The 16187-nt window shown below is 44.0% G+C and overlaps 1 protein-coding gene across 3 annotated transcripts in view; it reads left to right on the top strand.

Annotated features, from left to right (window-relative positions):
• The first annotated feature begins 381 nt into the window (after positions 1 to 381).
• Positions 382 to 16187, top strand: part of MATN2 (matrilin 2) — a 159247-nt gene continuing 143441 nt past the window's right edge. For 2 of the 3 annotated variants that reach the window (XM_036830498.1, XM_036830496.1), the window contains exon 1: positions 382 to 614. The gene's annotated coding sequence lies outside the window, so the exon portion shown is untranslated. The remainder of the gene's footprint in view (positions 615 to 16187) is intronic. The other variant, XM_036830497.1, reaches the window with a different exon arrangement.

Here is a 16187-nt window from a genome sequence, read left to right as displayed (position 1 = left end):
GGTCTCCTCCTGTAGATCATGACCCCCAGTTCAGGAAACAGGACCCCTGTCATGCCTTTCTTCCTCCAGGAGATGCTCTCCTCCGCTCCCCACCCCACTCCCCTCCGCCAAGCCCCCAAAGCTCCTTGTTGTTCTGAGCCTGCGTGCGGCTCCAGACCCCTGGAGTCCGATCCCCGCCTGGGCTTGGGGACGGACCGCGCAGAGCGAGGTGGCAGCAGGCAGGGCGCGCGGCCAGGGTGCCCAGCTCCCGGGGCTGCCTGCAGGGGGGGGCGGTCCTCGCGGCCTCTCCCTCTCCGCTCCTGCCCCATCCCCAAACAGTACACCCCTCCTCCCGCCGGCCCGCTCCCCACCCTCCGCGGCGCCGCCTCCCCCGCCGCCTGCCGGCGCTGGCCCAGAGCCGCCCAGGCAGCCAGCGAGCGAGCGGAGCGCTCTGGGATGGGACTCGGAGGAAGCGGAGAAGGAGGAGACAGCGGCAGCACCTCGGGCTTCTTCCTCGGCTCCCACGAGCGATTCCCGAGGAGAGCCGTGGCTCTCGGAGCGGCGAGGAGGCCAGCGACGAAGACCCGGGAGGCTGCGCCCCTGTCTCGCTTCCCAGGCGCCGGCGGCGGCTGCAGGTGAGCGGGGCGCGCTCTCCCCGGGGCCCTGCCTGGCCCCGCAGCCCCGAGGCGCAGACAGACAGACGGACAGACAGGCAGAGCTTGGGCACCCACGCACGCGGGCGCGCCCAAAGGCCCGCGCCCCGGCCCGTGCGGCCCCACGCGGCCGCTCCCGCCGGACGCCCCCTCCCGCCCCGGGCCCCTGGCTCCCGACCCCTCGGGGCCGAGGGCGAGAGGGGGGGTGGCGCTGCGGGACCCCCAGTCGGGGCCAGTTGGGCCGCCCTGGCCGGGCGAGCTCCGCGAGCTCCCTGAGCCCGGCGCAGCGCGCGGCAGCCACCCCGCAGTGCCCCGTGGGGGCGCTGTGCCCCGCCGCGGGGCCGCCCAGACCTGGCCTCCACCGACCCCGGGAAAGCGAGACTTGTTGAGCGGGGATCCGGTGCGATTGCTGTTCAGCTGGCCAGCGGATCGATTCCGACTCCCCGCCTCGGTCGGCTGGTATTTTAATGCCCGTGTCATCTGCATTTTGTTCTTGGTTCTCTAGGACAGCTAAAGCTCCAGCTTCTCTACATTGCGGAGAAAGGAAAGAAAGGGGAGGGCGTTTTGTGGTAGTTGCTAGAAACCCCGAGGGCAGTTTGGAGAGAGGACAGAAAAATGGGGACCCTCACTCGTTAAGGTCTCCTGCACTGGACGCACAGGAAGGTAGCTCCTCGGGAACACATACTCCCGCCGGGAACAAACCCAGTTGACCAAGTACCAAATCGTCATAAATCAGGGAGCTGGGCTGCATCTGCACCAAGTGCATTTAATTGGTTTCCCGCTGCGGGGGTGGGGGAAGGGTGGGGGAGGGGTGGGGGAGGGGTGGGGGAGGGGTGTGGTCAAGACCAGAGACTCTGGGGTTGGCTTGCTTAGGTTCAGACCCCGGCTGTGAGTGAAGCTTACAGGTTGGCAACTTGGGAGTTACCCAACTACTCTATGCCTCACTTTCTTCATCTGTCCAATGGGGTTGATAATACCTAAAGGGCTGTGAGGATTAAATTCAAGTCCTTAGAACGGTTCCAGGCATTTTAAGATTGGTGATTAGTTCCATCACCTGTCTCTCCAGAAAAGCAAGGCGTTCCTCTAAGCAGTCACTTCCTCTCCAAGTCAGGAAGGTGGGCCCTCTGTGGGTACGTGAGGGTGGTAGATGATCTACATGTATTTAACTGGAGTTTTCCATTCAGGAGTGCATCCTACACGGTTCTCCCTGCCTGTTTCTCCCAACCTTAGAAAACCATATTGCTGTTCCAGGATGGGTTTATGGTCTGGAAAGTTTCCTCTCAGCCCCTGAAGCTTGGTCCCTGAGAACCCCCTGTTGAGAATGCAGGTAGATATCTGTTGGCTCTTCACCTTCTGTTTTCCTATCTGCCCAAACTTTTAGTCCTGCCAATAGAATTCAGTCAGACCTCTGTGCTGCCAGGCTTCTCTTTTCTACAAATCCAGGGTTCCGGGCTCAGGAGTCCAGGCCCTGGCAAGCTGGAGGCACTGAGGTCTGAGCTCACTGGCTGGAGGTGCCGCACCAGAGTCCGCCTCTGAGACACCCTCAGATGGCCGTCATGCTCTAAGCTCTTACCAGCATCACCATATATCTCCGTTCAGCAAGAGGTAGTTGAAATGAGGCCCAAGATTTAAAGAAAAGGAAATAGAAGATTGCTCCTTGAAAGATAGAGGAGGAATAAGAGGATCACTGAAGCTTCTACAGAGAAATCCCACAGTTTTCCTAGAATCAGCTCTGCCTGGGGCGAAGAGGGAGTGCCAGTGTAAACGCTGGCCTGCAGGGTGTTGGGTGTGAGGCTGGGTGGGAGGTGAGAAGGCACATGCTGGGACTCAGGGGTGAGCAGCTGAGTTTGAGACCAGCCAAGTGAGCCAGAGCCTCGAATGCTATCCCTGGGACGGGACTGGCTCCCCTCTGGTTTTTAGCATGTGTGTTTAAGAGAGCCCTTTCCTGGGACTCCCTGTCTTTAGGGAAGCTCAGGAGGGCACCCCTGTTTAACGTACATGTGGGAATAAGTCAGGAGGGTCAGAGGAAGAGGGAGGCTGAAGTGCCAAGGAGAGAGTGGAGGCTATCGTTGCTGTTGCTAATAAACAGTGCCAGGGAGGCCCTTCCAAGGGACCAGTTGCCACTTGGAGCTCTAGCCATGAGGTCATCTTTGAACCCTGCCACGTGGCTCGTTAGACAGCCACCGCTGCCTTACCTGGTAGGACCCTGAAAGGGACTCAGAGAGAAAGGCAGGGCTGGGCTCCATCCCAGAGGCCTCGGCTGTTATCAATGATTGGTGGTAATGATGCTGACAGTGAGAGGTTGTGGGAGTACGACCCTGATCTTGGCACCTGAGGGACCTGGGTTCCAGTCTCAGCCCTGCCACTCATTACCTGCAAGGATTTTGGAACGTTACTTAGACACCCTGCCTCAGTTTTCTCATCTGTAAATGGGAATGGAATTGTTGGGAGAATTAAATTAGTTAACACACATGAAGTGCTTAGTATAATGCCTAGCTCAGAGTAAGTGCTCAATATTTATTACCTATACTTATTGTTATTATTATCTGAGCCTCAGTTATACCATCCATCAAATGGGGATGATACGATCTATGTCATAGTGTTGTTATAAGGGTTAAATAAGATAATTAATGTGAATTAATCTGCCAGTGCTCGGAGAGAGTTGATTGAAAATAAGATTTTTACCGAAATATCTGCATGTAAAGTCAGTGGCCTAGCAGGTGGCCTAGCTAACATTTTTCGAAAGTTCTTTTAAGAGTATTGTCAGAGAAAACTTTACTGTTGGAGACCGTGGCTCCATCCCCATTGGAATACCCCACTGCTTTTTTAGGTTATTGTACTAGTTTCTTATTGCTGCTGTAACAAATGACTGCAAACTTAGTGCTTAAAACAACACAAATGTATTGTCCTTCAGTTCTGGAGGTCAGAAGTCTGAAACAGGTCTCACTGGGCTAACATCAAGGTGTCGACAAGGCTATGTTCCTTCTGGAGGCTCTAGGGGGAAATCTGTTCCCTTGCCTTTCCTGGCTTCTGAAAGGTGCCTATGTTTCTTGGCTCCTGGTCTTTTCTTCCATCTTCGAAGCATAGCAGCTTCCAGTTCTTCTCTCCCTTCCCCCTTCTCCCCCCTTCTTCTCCTTCCCCCCTTCTTCTCTCTTTTGTAAAGACCCTTGTGATTACGCTGGGCCCACTTGGATGATCCAGGCTAATTTCTCCTTCTCAATATCCTTAGCTTAATCACATCTGCAAAGTCCCTTTTTCCACAAAGGTAACATATTCACAGATTCTGGGATGATTAGGTCGTAGACATCTTTGGGGGCATTATTCTGCCTAATAAACAGTTATTATTAGAGAAAATGATGTAAATCAAAGAATTTTTTTTTAAGATTTATTTCTTATTTATTTTTGGCTGCGTTGGGTCTTAGTTGCGGCACGCGGGATCTTCGTTGAGGCATGTGGGATCTTTCGTTGTGGTGTGCAGGCTTCTCTCTGTGGCATGTGGGTTTTCTCTCTCTAGTTGTGGCGCGCAGGCTCCAGGGAACGTGGGCTCTGTAGTTGCGGCAAGTGGGCTCTGTAGTTGTGGCGTGTGAGCTCAGTAGTTGTGGCACATGGGCTTAGTTGCCCCGCGGCATGTGGGATCTTAGTTCCCTGACCAGGGATCGAACCTGCGTCCTCTGCATTGGAAGGCGGATTCTTTACCACTGGACCACCAGGGAAATCCCAATCAAAGGATTTTATCTCACGTCTGTTTAGGGCTTATCCTTGCACCTTCCCAGTTAGGTGAGTTTGTTTTCACTTGTCTTAAAGATGAGAAGCTCAAGACCACAGGGGTCAAGACTATGGGTCAGATCTTTCGTGAGCCCTGGGTTGCTTCAAACTCAGTTCTGAAGTTGCTACTTTCACAGTTTCTCCCTTTCTTTGACAAACCCTCAACTTTTAACACTAGCCCCTCAGAATGGTCTCCTTTTCCCCATCAACAGTGTTTGCTGATTTTTTTCTAGCTCCTTCTCCTTCTCCATTTCCATTGAAATACAAAGAATGCCCCCACCCCCAAGATCTCCTCTAATAAAATTACCACCTCTCTGAAATTTCCAGACAGTGTCTGTATTAGTTTCCCACTGCTGCTGTAGTAAGTTACCACAAACTTAGTGACATAAAACAAGTTTATCGGAAGCAACCTATACGTCCATCCACAGATGAATGGATAAAGAAGATGTGGTATATATGTACAATGGAATATTACCTAGCTATAAAAAAGAATGAAATAATGCCATTTTCAGCATCATGGATGGACCTAGACATTATCATATTAAGTCAGACAGAGAAAGACAACTATCGTATGATATCACTTACATGTGGACTCTCAAAAAATGACACAAATGAACTGATTTACAAAACAGAAATAGACTCACAGGCAGAAAATAAATTTATGGTTGCCAAAGGGAATAGTGGGTGAGGGGGGAGAGTTAAATTAGAAGTTTGGGGTTAACATATACACACTACTAAATATAAAATAGGTAGACAACAAGGACCAACTGTGTAGCACAGGGAACTATACTCGATATTTTGTAATAACCTATAATGGAAAAGAATCTGAAAGAGAATATATATATTATATATAATATATATATATGTATAACTGAATCGCTTTGCTATGCACTTGAAACTAACACAACATTGTAAACTATACTTCAGTTTTTAAAAAGTTTATTATCTTATGTTTCTGGAAGTCAAAAGTCTGAAATGGGTGTTACTGGGTGAATTGTTCCTTCTGGAGGCTTTAGGGGAGAATCCATTTCCTTGCCTTTTTCATCTTCTAGAATCTTCCCTCATTGCTTGGCTTGTCGCCTCCTTCCATCTTCAAAGCCAGCAATGTCAGGCTGAGTCCTTCTCATGCTGCCTCACTCTTCTGTTTTTAAGGACCCTGGTGATTGCGTTGGGCTCACCTGGATAATTCAGGATGCTCTCCTTATTTTTTTCTATTTTTTAATTGAAGTATAGTTGATGTAGGGTATCTCCCTATTTTTAAAGTCAGCTGATTAGCAACTGTAATTCCTCTTTGCTGTGTAACATAACATATCCACAGATTTTGGGGATTACGACATGGACATCTTTGGAGGGACATTATTTTGCCCACCCCAGGGCTTGAGAAGGAGTTCCAGGTCAGGACCAGCTGTGCACCCTCATTCTTATTAACACCTCTTCCAGAATGTGCACAATAGCCCACTCAAGAGAACACCCATTAGCCTCTCTCTAAAATCTCTGCTGCAGCTCACATCTCTCCCTGAATCCCTTTGTCCATGGCATGATCAGAGAGCAAGGGGGGCAGAAGTAGTACTGCACACTTCATTTGTTAAGTAAATTTTTAATCAAAAGAACATATAAAAAGATGCACAAACCATAAGGGAACAGTACAATGGATCTTTTGCAAAATGAACACTCTCATGTGACCACCTCCCAGATCGGCACCCCAGAAGCCTCCTTTGTGCCCACAATTACCCAATTAATTATCACCTCCCCCTGAAGGTAACTGCTCTTCTAACTTAGTTTGCCTGTTTTTTAAGTAAACTTTTTACTGAAGCATATATATAGAAAGGTGCACAAATCTGGCGTGTAGCTGGATTATTTTTCATGAATGTGTAGTCAACATCCTGAGTAATCAGCAGAACATTCCCAGTACCCCACAATCCCCACCTCACACCTCCTTCTGTGCACTGACACCTCAAGTGTAACCACTATCCCGATTCCTAAGATTGTAGATTCATTTTGTCCATTTTTGAATTTTATTTTGTTCAATATTATGTTTGTAAGTTTATGATGATATTGCACCAAGCGGTAATTCACTCGTTTCTATGGTTGTATAATAGCCCATTATATGACTCCACCACAGTGTATCTGTTCTCTTGTTGAGGTTGTTTCCATTCACACTTCAATTTGAAAGGGAGTGATTCCCTCCCTATATCTCCGTGGTCCTAAACTCAATCCAACCAGTGGTGAGTAAGAGACATTGTATGGAGCTACTGGGCTGGAGTGGAGGGTTAGTGTGTGTGTGTGTGTGTGTGTGTGTGTGTGTGTGTGTGTGTGTGTTGGTGGGATGGATGGTGGTGTTTCTGAGGTTAGCATTGTAAGACAGGGCCAGATTATGGGACTTTGAGTGCTAAGCTAAGGAATCTGGATTTTATCGGCTTGGTATGTAGAAGTCACTGATAGTTTTTGAGCAGGCGCATGATAAGCATGATATTGTGTTGGGAAGATTGAATTCAGCTGGTGCCAGATGGCGTCAATAGGAGAGACTTAGAAACAGTCAATTAGGATTATGTTCAACTCCAAGTTATAGAAAAAACTGAAATGACAGTGACTTGAAGAAGGAAGTTTATTTCTGTCTAGAAGCCTGGAGGCAGTGTGTCCAAAGTGAGCATGGGGTTGGGGACCCACACTTTTGTGCCCTGTCACTTTTACCATGCAACATGACTTCCATTTTCATGCTGCCTCGTGGTTCAAAATGACTGCTGGGTTTCCAGCCAGGATATGCTCATTCCAGCCAGCAGGAAGCAAAAAGCAAGGCGGTCATCCCCCCACCCCTCCTTTAAGGACACTTCTCTGAAGTTGTACTCGCCACATCCACTTCCATCCCCCCTGACCCCCATGTAGTCACCTGATAGGGAAGAAAGGAAGACTGGGCATCTTGGTCTTTATTCCAGCCCCATACGTGTCCAGTTAAAAAGTGAGGGTTCTATCACTAAAGAAGGAGGGGAGGATATTGGGGGGCAACCAGCAGTGTCTGCCAGGACCTTTGTAGTCTCTCCAATATGAATAAGGGGCAAGACTAGGGCTGTGACCTTGGTATGAATGGAAAAGGGAGAAGGCATGCGAGACATCACGTGGTAGAACATGGTGCTGATTGAATGGAAGGGAGAAAAGATAAGGTAGGAATGACCATATATTCCAAAATATGAGGTGAGGGTTTTTTTCCCCCAGAAAATGATTCCTTGGAAAAGAGGAAATTGCTCTATATGTGAGTCCTTGCAAAGTCTCTCAAAGTATGTGGAACTCTGTCAGATATGTTGAACAAAGTACTATCTGGGGAAGACACGTTAGCTTGAAATATCCTCAATCAGTGTGCTAATTTTGAATACATGTAGAAGTCAATGACCAAAACAGTAAAAGAAAAATCAACTCAAATTTAGTCATTATTCTTCTGGGCACAGTTTCACAATTGCAAGGGCTGGATGACACTGGATATGATACTTTACGAGCAACACAGTGAATGAGTAAGTTGCAGAGACGGTGAATTTATGCCTCCAGGACATATTAAAAAACCCAACAACTGTCCTCATGTTACATAAGTGGGAACTGGTGGTCTGAGATAAAATTTCCAGTGACAGTATCATATATAGATTCAGAAAGCACTGTATCTCAGGCAACCTAGAAGTAAAGATGTCAGAAAACAAAAAAATCTTCAGCGTTGATGAAATACTGATGTTAGAGAGGCAAGCATTTGAAAACTGTTTTATGAAATGAAAGAAAGAAAACACTGTTTTCTGAAACATTTTTAATGAATAAAGCATTATTTCTAAACGAATATATATTTTGTAATTTCAAATGTTTTGAATATGCATGTATGACTAAATGGATACTTTAATTATTATAACTAGATATTTGATATTTCACCTGTATCATTTAAAAATTATACATTCAAGGCCAAGAAATCTGGGGCAGAGGCTTCTCCCATCATAGGAGAGAGCCATTGGGGTTGCCTGCATTAAGGCAAACAGAGTATGTAGACGAAGACCTGGGCTCGGCCTTGCCAGTTGTCAGGTGCAGAACTAGGGCCAATTTGATTCAACATTTATTGATCTTTTGTTGATCAATAAATGTGTTTATTCAACATTTACCTATTTTCTAAAACTTTATTTATAAAATTCAGCATCTAGCACATGGGTGTGGTTTCAAGGAACAGCTCAGAGTCTAGGCAGGGAGACAGATATGGAAGCAAGAAAAAGAAACACAGTGCTAGGGAATTCCCTGGCGGTCCAGTGGTTAGGACTCCGTGCTTTCACTGCGATGGTGTGGGTTCGATCCCTGGTCAGGGAACTAAGATTCCACAAGCTGCGCAGCGCGGCCAAAAAACAAAAACAAACAAACAAAAAACCCAGTGCTAGAGCAGACAACAAACCCATTGTCAGGGGTGCGTAGAAAAGTCAATCCTTGCTGAGAAAATCGGAGAACATTTTAGAGAGTGGGTGACGTGTGACTTGAGCCTTTAGGAATGAATGTGTTTCTGAATAATACAGAAGGTAGACCAGGCCAAGGGACCAGCATGGATGAAGGCACCCAGCTAGGACAAGAATCTGAATTCTTTTTGGCACCGTTAGAGGGGCTGGGGTGCACGTGGGACTGCCATGGTTGTAGGGCGGGCAGTGGTCTGTCATGGAGGGCCTTGAACATGAATGTTACGCAGTAAGGCCATAGGTGGGTTCTGAGCAGGGAAGGGACAGGACCCAAGGCAGGAAGAGCAGTTCCAGAGCTTCTGGAGAAGTCTGGGTGAGAAATAGAGAGACTGGAGCATTGCTGCAGTGGCGGGAACCGTCAGGAGGGCTGGAGCAGGGAGCCGGCAGAGGCGGGAAAGCCAGGGCTTGTCCACCCATGAATGTGATGGTGATGCAAGGGAGACATGGAAGCTGAGGCCAAGTTTGCAGTCCGGGTACCTGAGCAGATGGAGTTACCTTGACCATGAAGGGACTTGAGTCTGTATCTGGAAAGGCCGGGCTGGCAAGCAGGCCTTGACCACTGGGTGAAAGTCACAGAAAGCCAACGTCAGGTCAACATCTAAACGGAGGTTGGGCTCCATTTGCCGGCCCTGTGGGAGCTGGGGATTCTGGTCTGAGGTGGGAGACAGGAAGGAAGGCCTCTGGGGCTGCTGCGGCCCCAGCCCTGTGTGACTGGTTCTCATTGAACACAGAGTAGTAGTAGTATGCACACTAGGTGTGCCAATGGAGTGGCCTTTGAGGGACAAAACTATTGAATATGATGTCTAAGAACTTTCAGAATTGGAGAGGGGACTCAAAATCTCTTTTTTAGCAAGTAGGCTGGCTGCCTGAGAGGTGGTGGGGGTAGAATCTTGGCTTTGTCACTTCACTAGCTCTGAGACCTTGGAGAGTGTCTTTCTATCTGTGGCTCCCGGTGTTCCTCCCATGAAATTGGGACCTCGTCCACCTCACAGAATGATTGTAGGACCAAATGAGATAACAGTCTACAAGTGCCCAGCTCACTGCCTGGCCCATAGTAGGCACTTAGGAAATATTAGTGCCTTAACTCTGTTGTCTTCTTGTGCAGGGGCAAGAAGAGGGTGTCATGCCCATCTTCCTCAGGGGAGCGGCGTTGTCCTGTCCTGGGCCCCTGTCCTGTCCTGGGCCCCTGTCCTGGGCCTGTGGTCTGGTTTAGGCTGAGAAACACTGCTTCCAGACCACGCCTCTCATTTCATGGCTGACTAGTTAAAGCCCAGAGAGTTAAATCACCTAACTGAGGTCACGCAGCGTGTTGTGACAGAGCCAGGCCTCTCCTCTCAAGGCCCACAGCACACAGTGTTGGCTCTGATGGGATTCTACGCATCTGTTCATTTACTTGAAACAGTGATGCTTAGAACAATCTCCTTCTCTCTCTCTTCCCCACCCTCTTGGTAAAGCTAAATGAAAAGACTCAGTTGTCTCATGGAGAGGAGAAAAATTGCTAGAACAAAAGTCAAAGCTGTTTAATTGTTTTAAAAATATTCTTTCCATGCCCCCAAATGCTTCATGGAATCTGTCCTGATTGAATTAACCTCTATTTCTCCGCAAAACAATTCTTCTCATATGCCCATATGTGAAAGGAACTGTTTCTCAAACATCATTTTGTTTTCCAGTTGGAACTGGCTCTGGCTCCTGTTTTTCAAATGCTAGCAGCTGTAAATGCTGCCCTGAGAAACAATGATTAATGTGGGCTACATGTACTGACTTATTTTTTCTTGTTTCACTGCCCTTGCATTTTTTAAAAAAATGCCTGTCTTGTCTGATATGAATATTGCCATGCTGGTTTTATGTTGACTTGTATACAGTATCCTTTTCCCCATTCTTTTAGTTTCTATTAAACAGCTTTTTTGAAGTCAAACGTAAAACAATAAAATTCATCACTTTTAAGTGTATAATTTGATGGGTTCTGACAAATGTATAGAGCCATGTAACCTCCACCATAATCATGATATGAACATTTCCATCACCCCCGAAATTTCCCTCCTGCCCCTTTGTAGCTGACCCTCTTCTCGCATCCCACCCCCTGGAACCATTGATCTTTCTGTCACGGAGTCTTGCCCTTTGTTGAATGTCATATAAATAGAATTGTTCAGTATGTATTCTTTTTGTGTCTGGCTGCTTTCACTCAGCCTAATTATTTTGAGATTCACCCATTACATCATTCCTTTAACTGCTGAGTAGTAGTCCATTGTATGGATGTACCACAATTTATTTATCTGTTCGTTAATATATGGACATTTGCGTTGTTCCCAGTTTTCAGCTTTTACAAAGAAAGCTTCTATGAGCATCTGAGATAAGTCTTTGTGTGAGTGTGTTTTTATATCTTCTGGGTAAATATCTAGGTTGCTGGTTTGCCCAGTTTGCCCAGGACTGAGTTTTCTGGGATGAAGAACTTTCAGTGCAAAAACACAGGCAATTCTAGGCAAACCAGGCCATTTGGTCACCCTGTGCTGTCTCATTTGGGAAGTGTATGTTTAACTGTATGAGAAACTGCTAAATTGTTTCCCTAAGTGGCTACACCATTTTGCATTCTTACCAGCAATGTATTAGGATTCCAGTTTTCCACATCTTCGCCAATACTTGGTTATATCGGTCTTTTTAATTTTTGTTATTCTAGTGGATTTGTCATGGAATGTCATTGTGATTTTTTTTTTTTTTTTTTAGAAATTTCATGTAATGTCTGAAACATTTATATTAACATATTTCCATACATATTTCCATACAAATAGAAATATAAGATTTTTAGAAATTTCATGTAATGTCTGAAACATTTATATTAACATATTTCCATACAAATAACCCAATGAAAGTTTAGTATTAGTTGTTTTGTTTGTTTGTTTTTTTATACTGCAGGTTCTTATTAGGCATCAATTTTATACACATCAGTGTATACATGTCAATCCCAATCGCCCAATTCAGCACACCACCATCCCCACCCCACCACAGTTTTCCCCCCTTGGTGTCCATATGTCCATTCTCTACATCTGTGTCTCAACTTCTGCCCTGCAAACCGGTTCATCTGTACCATTTTTCTAGGTTCCACATACATGCATTAATATACGATATTTGTTTTTCTCTTTCTGACTTACTTCACTCTGTATGACAGTCTCTAGATCCATCCACTTCTCAACAAATGACTCAATTTCGTTCCTTTTTATGGCTGAGTAATATTCCATTGTATATATGTACCACAACTTCTTTATCCATTCGTCTGTTGATGGGCATTTAGGTTGCTTCCATGACCTGGCTATTGTAAATAGTGCTGCAATGAACATTCGGGTGCATGTGTCTTTTTGAATTACGGTTTTCTCTGGGTATATGCTCAGTAGTGGGATTGCTGGGTCATATGGTAATTCTATTTTGAGATTTTTAAGGAACCTCCATATTGTTCTCCATAGTGGCTGTATCAATTTACATTCCCACCAACAGTGCAAGAGGGTTCCCTTTTCTCCACACCCTCTCCAGCATTTGTTGTTTGTAGATTTTCTGATGATGCCCATTCTAACAGGAGTGAGGTGATACCTCATTGTAGTTTTGATTTGCATTTCTCTAATAATTAGTGATGTTGAGCATCTTTTCATGTGCTTCATGGCTGTCTGTATGTCTTCTTTGGAGAAATGTCTATTTAGGTCTTCTGCCCATTTTTGGATAGGGGTGTTTGTTTCTTTAATATTGAGCTGAATGAGCTGTTTATATATTTTGGAGATTAATCCTTTGTCTGTTGATTCGTTTGCAAATATTTTCTCCCATTCTGAGGGTTGTCTTTTCGTCTTGTTTATGGTTTCCTTTGCTGTGCAAAAGCTTTGAAGTTTCATTAGGTCCCATTTGTTTATTTTTGTTTTTATTTCCATTACTCTAGGAGGTGGATCAAAAAAGATCTTGCTGTGATTTATGTCAAAGAGTGTTCTTCCTATGTTTTCCTCTAAGAGTTTTATAGTGTCCAGTCTTATATTTAGGTCTCTAATCCATTTTGAGTTTATTTTTGTGTATGGTGTTAGGGAGTATTCTAATTTCATTCTTTTACATGTAGCTGTCCAGTTTTCCCAGCACCACTTATTGAAGAGACTGTCTTTTCTCCATTGTATATCTTTGCCTCCTTTGTCATAGATTAGTTGACCATAGGTGCGTGGGTTAATCTCTGGGCTTTCTATCTTGTTCCATTGATCTATGTTTCTGTTTTTGTGCCAGTACCATATTGTCTTGATTACTGTAGCTTTGTAGTATAGTCTGAAGTCAGGGAGTCTCATTCCTCCAGCTCCTTTTTTTTCCCTCAAGACTGCTTTGGCTATTCGGGGTCTTTTGTGACTCCATACAAATTTTAAGATGATTTGTTCTAGCTCCGTAAAAAATGCCATTGGTAATTTGATAGGGATTGCATTGAATCTGTATATTGCTTTGGGTAGTATACTCATTTTCACAATGTTGATTCTTCCAATCCAAGAACATGGTGTATCTCTCCATCTGTTGGTATCATCTTTAATTTCTTTCATCAGTGTCTTATAGTTTTCTGCATACAGGTCTTTTGTCTCCCTCGGTAGGTTTATTCCTAGGTATTTTATTCTTTTTGTTGCAATGGTAAATGGGAGTGTTTCCATAATTTCTCTTTCAGATTTTTCATCATTAGTGTATAGGAATGCAAGAGATTTCTGTGCATTCATTTTGTATCCTGCAACTTTACCATATTCATTAATTAGCTCTAGCAGTTTTCTGGTGGCAGTTTTAGGATTCTCTATGTATAGTATCATGTCATCCGCAAACAGTGACAGTTTTACTTCTTCTTTTCCAATTTGTATTCCTTTTATTTCTTTTTCTTCTCTGATTGCCGTGGCTAGGACTTCCAGAACTATGTTGAATAATAGTGGTGAGAGTGGACATCCTTGTCTCATTCCTGATCTTAGAGGAAATGCTTTCAGTTTTTCACGATTGAGAATGATATTTGCTGTGGGTTTGTCATATATGGCCTTTATTATGTTGAGGTAGGTTCCTTCTATGCCCACTTTCTGGAGAGTTTTTATCATAAATGGGTGTTGAATTTTGTCAAAAGCTTTTTCTGCATCTATTGAGATGATCATATAGTTTTTATTCTTCAATTTGTTAATATGGTGTATCACATTGAGTGATTTGCGTATACTGAAGAATCCTTGCATCCCTGGGATAAATCCCACTTGATCGTGGTGTATGATCCTTTTAATGTGTTGTTGGATTCTGTTTGCTAGTATTTTGTTGAGGATTTTTGCATCTATATTCATCAGTGATACTGATCTGTAATTTTCTTTTTTTGTAGTGTCTTTGTCTGGTTTTGGTATCAGGGTGATGGTGGCCTCATAGAATGAGTTTGGGAGTGTTCCTTCCTCTGCAATTTTTTGGAAGAGTTTGAGAAGGATAGGTGTTAGCTCTTCTCTAAATATTTGATAGAATTCACCTGTGAAGCCATCTGGTCCTGGACTTTTGTTTGTTGGAAGATTTTTAATCACAGTTTCAATTTCATTACTTGTGATTGGTCTGTTCATATTTTCTGTTTCTTCCTGGTTCAGTCTTGGAAGGTTATACCTTTCTAAGAATTTGTCCATTTCTTCCAGGTTGTCCATTTTATTGGCATAAAGTTGCTTGTAGTAGTCTCTTAGGATGCTTTGTATTTCTGCGGTGTCTGTTGTAACTTCTCCTTTTTCATTTCTGATTTTATTGATTTGAGTCCTCTCCCCTTTTTCTTGATGAGTCTGGCTAATGGCTTATCAATTTTGTTTATCTTCTCAAAGAACCAACTTTTAGTTTTATTGATCTTTGCTATTGTTTTCTTTGTTTCTATTTCATTTATTTCTGCTCTGATCTTTATGATTTCTTTCCTTCTGCTAACTTTGGGTTTTGTTTGTTCTTCTTTCTCTAGTTTCTTTAAGTGTAAGGTTAGATTGTTTACTTGAGATTTTTCTTGTTTCTTGAGATAAGCTTGTATAGCTATAAACTTCCCTCTTAGAACTGCTTTTGCTGCATCCCATAGGTTTTGGGTCGTCGTGTTTTCATTGTCATTTGTCTCTAGGTATTTTTTGATTTCCTCTCTGATTCCTTCAGTGATCTCTTGGTTATTTAGTAACGTATTGTTTAGCCTCCATGTGTTTGTCTTTTTTACGTTTTTTTCCCTGTAATTCATTTCTAATCTCATAGCGTTGTGGTCCGAAAAGATGCTTGGTATGATTTCAATTTTCTTAAATTTACTGAGGCTTGATTTGTGACCCAAGATGTGATCTATCCTGGAGAATGTTCCGTGTGCACTTGAGAAGAACGTGTAATCTGCTGTTTTTGGATGGAATGTCCTATATATATCAATTAAATCTAACTGGTCTATTGTGTCATTTAAAGCTTCTGCTTCCTTATGTATTTTCATTTTGGATGATCTGTCCATTGGTGTAAGTGAGGTGTTAAAGTCCCCCACTATTATTGTGTTACTGTCGATTTCCTCTTTTATAGCTGTTAGCAGTTGCCTTATGTATTGAGGTGCTCCTATGTTAGGTGCATATATATTTATAATTGTTATATCTTCTTCTTGGATTGATCCCTTGATCATTATGTAGTGTCCTTCCTTGTCTCTTGTAACATTCTTTATTTTAAAGTCTATTTTATCTGATATGAGTATAGCTACTCCAGCTTTCTTTTGATTTCCATTTGCATGGAATATCTTTTTCCATCCCCTCACTTTCAGTCTGTATGTGTCCCTAGGTCTAAAGTGGGTCTCTTGTAGACAGCATATATATGGGTCTTGTTTTTGTATCCATTCAGCCAGTCTATGTCTTTTGGTTGGGGCATTTAATCCATTCACGTTTAAGGTAATTATCGATATGTATGTTCCTATGATCATTTTCTTAATTGTTTTGGGTTTGTTTTTGTAGGTCCTTTTCTTCTCTTGTGTTTCCCACTTAGAGAAGTTCCTTTAGCATTTGTTGTAGAGCTGGTTTGGTGGTGCTGAATTCTCGTAGCTTTTGCTTGTCTGCAAAGCTTTTGATTTCTCCATCAAATCTAAATGAGATCCTTGCCGGGTAGAGTAATCTTGGTTGCAGGTTCTTCCCTTTCATCACTTTAAGTATATCATGCCACTCCCTTCTGGCTTGTAGAGTTTCTGCTGAGAAATCAGCTGTTAACCTTATGGGAGTTCCCTTGTATGTTATTTGTAGTTTTTCCCTCGCTGCTTTCAATAATTTTTCTTTGTCTTTAATTTTTGCCACTTTGATTACTATGTGTCTCGGCATATTTCTCCTTGGGTTTATCCTGTATGGGACTC

Source organism: Balaenoptera musculus, chromosome 17 (genome assembly GCF_009873245.2).
Source record: "Balaenoptera musculus isolate JJ_BM4_2016_0621 chromosome 17, mBalMus1.pri.v3, whole genome shotgun sequence".
Taxonomy (NCBI): domain Eukaryota; kingdom Metazoa; phylum Chordata; class Mammalia; order Artiodactyla; family Balaenopteridae; genus Balaenoptera; species Balaenoptera musculus.
The sequence above is the reverse complement of the archived record's forward strand: the minus strand, read 5'-3'. Positions and strand labels throughout refer to the sequence as shown.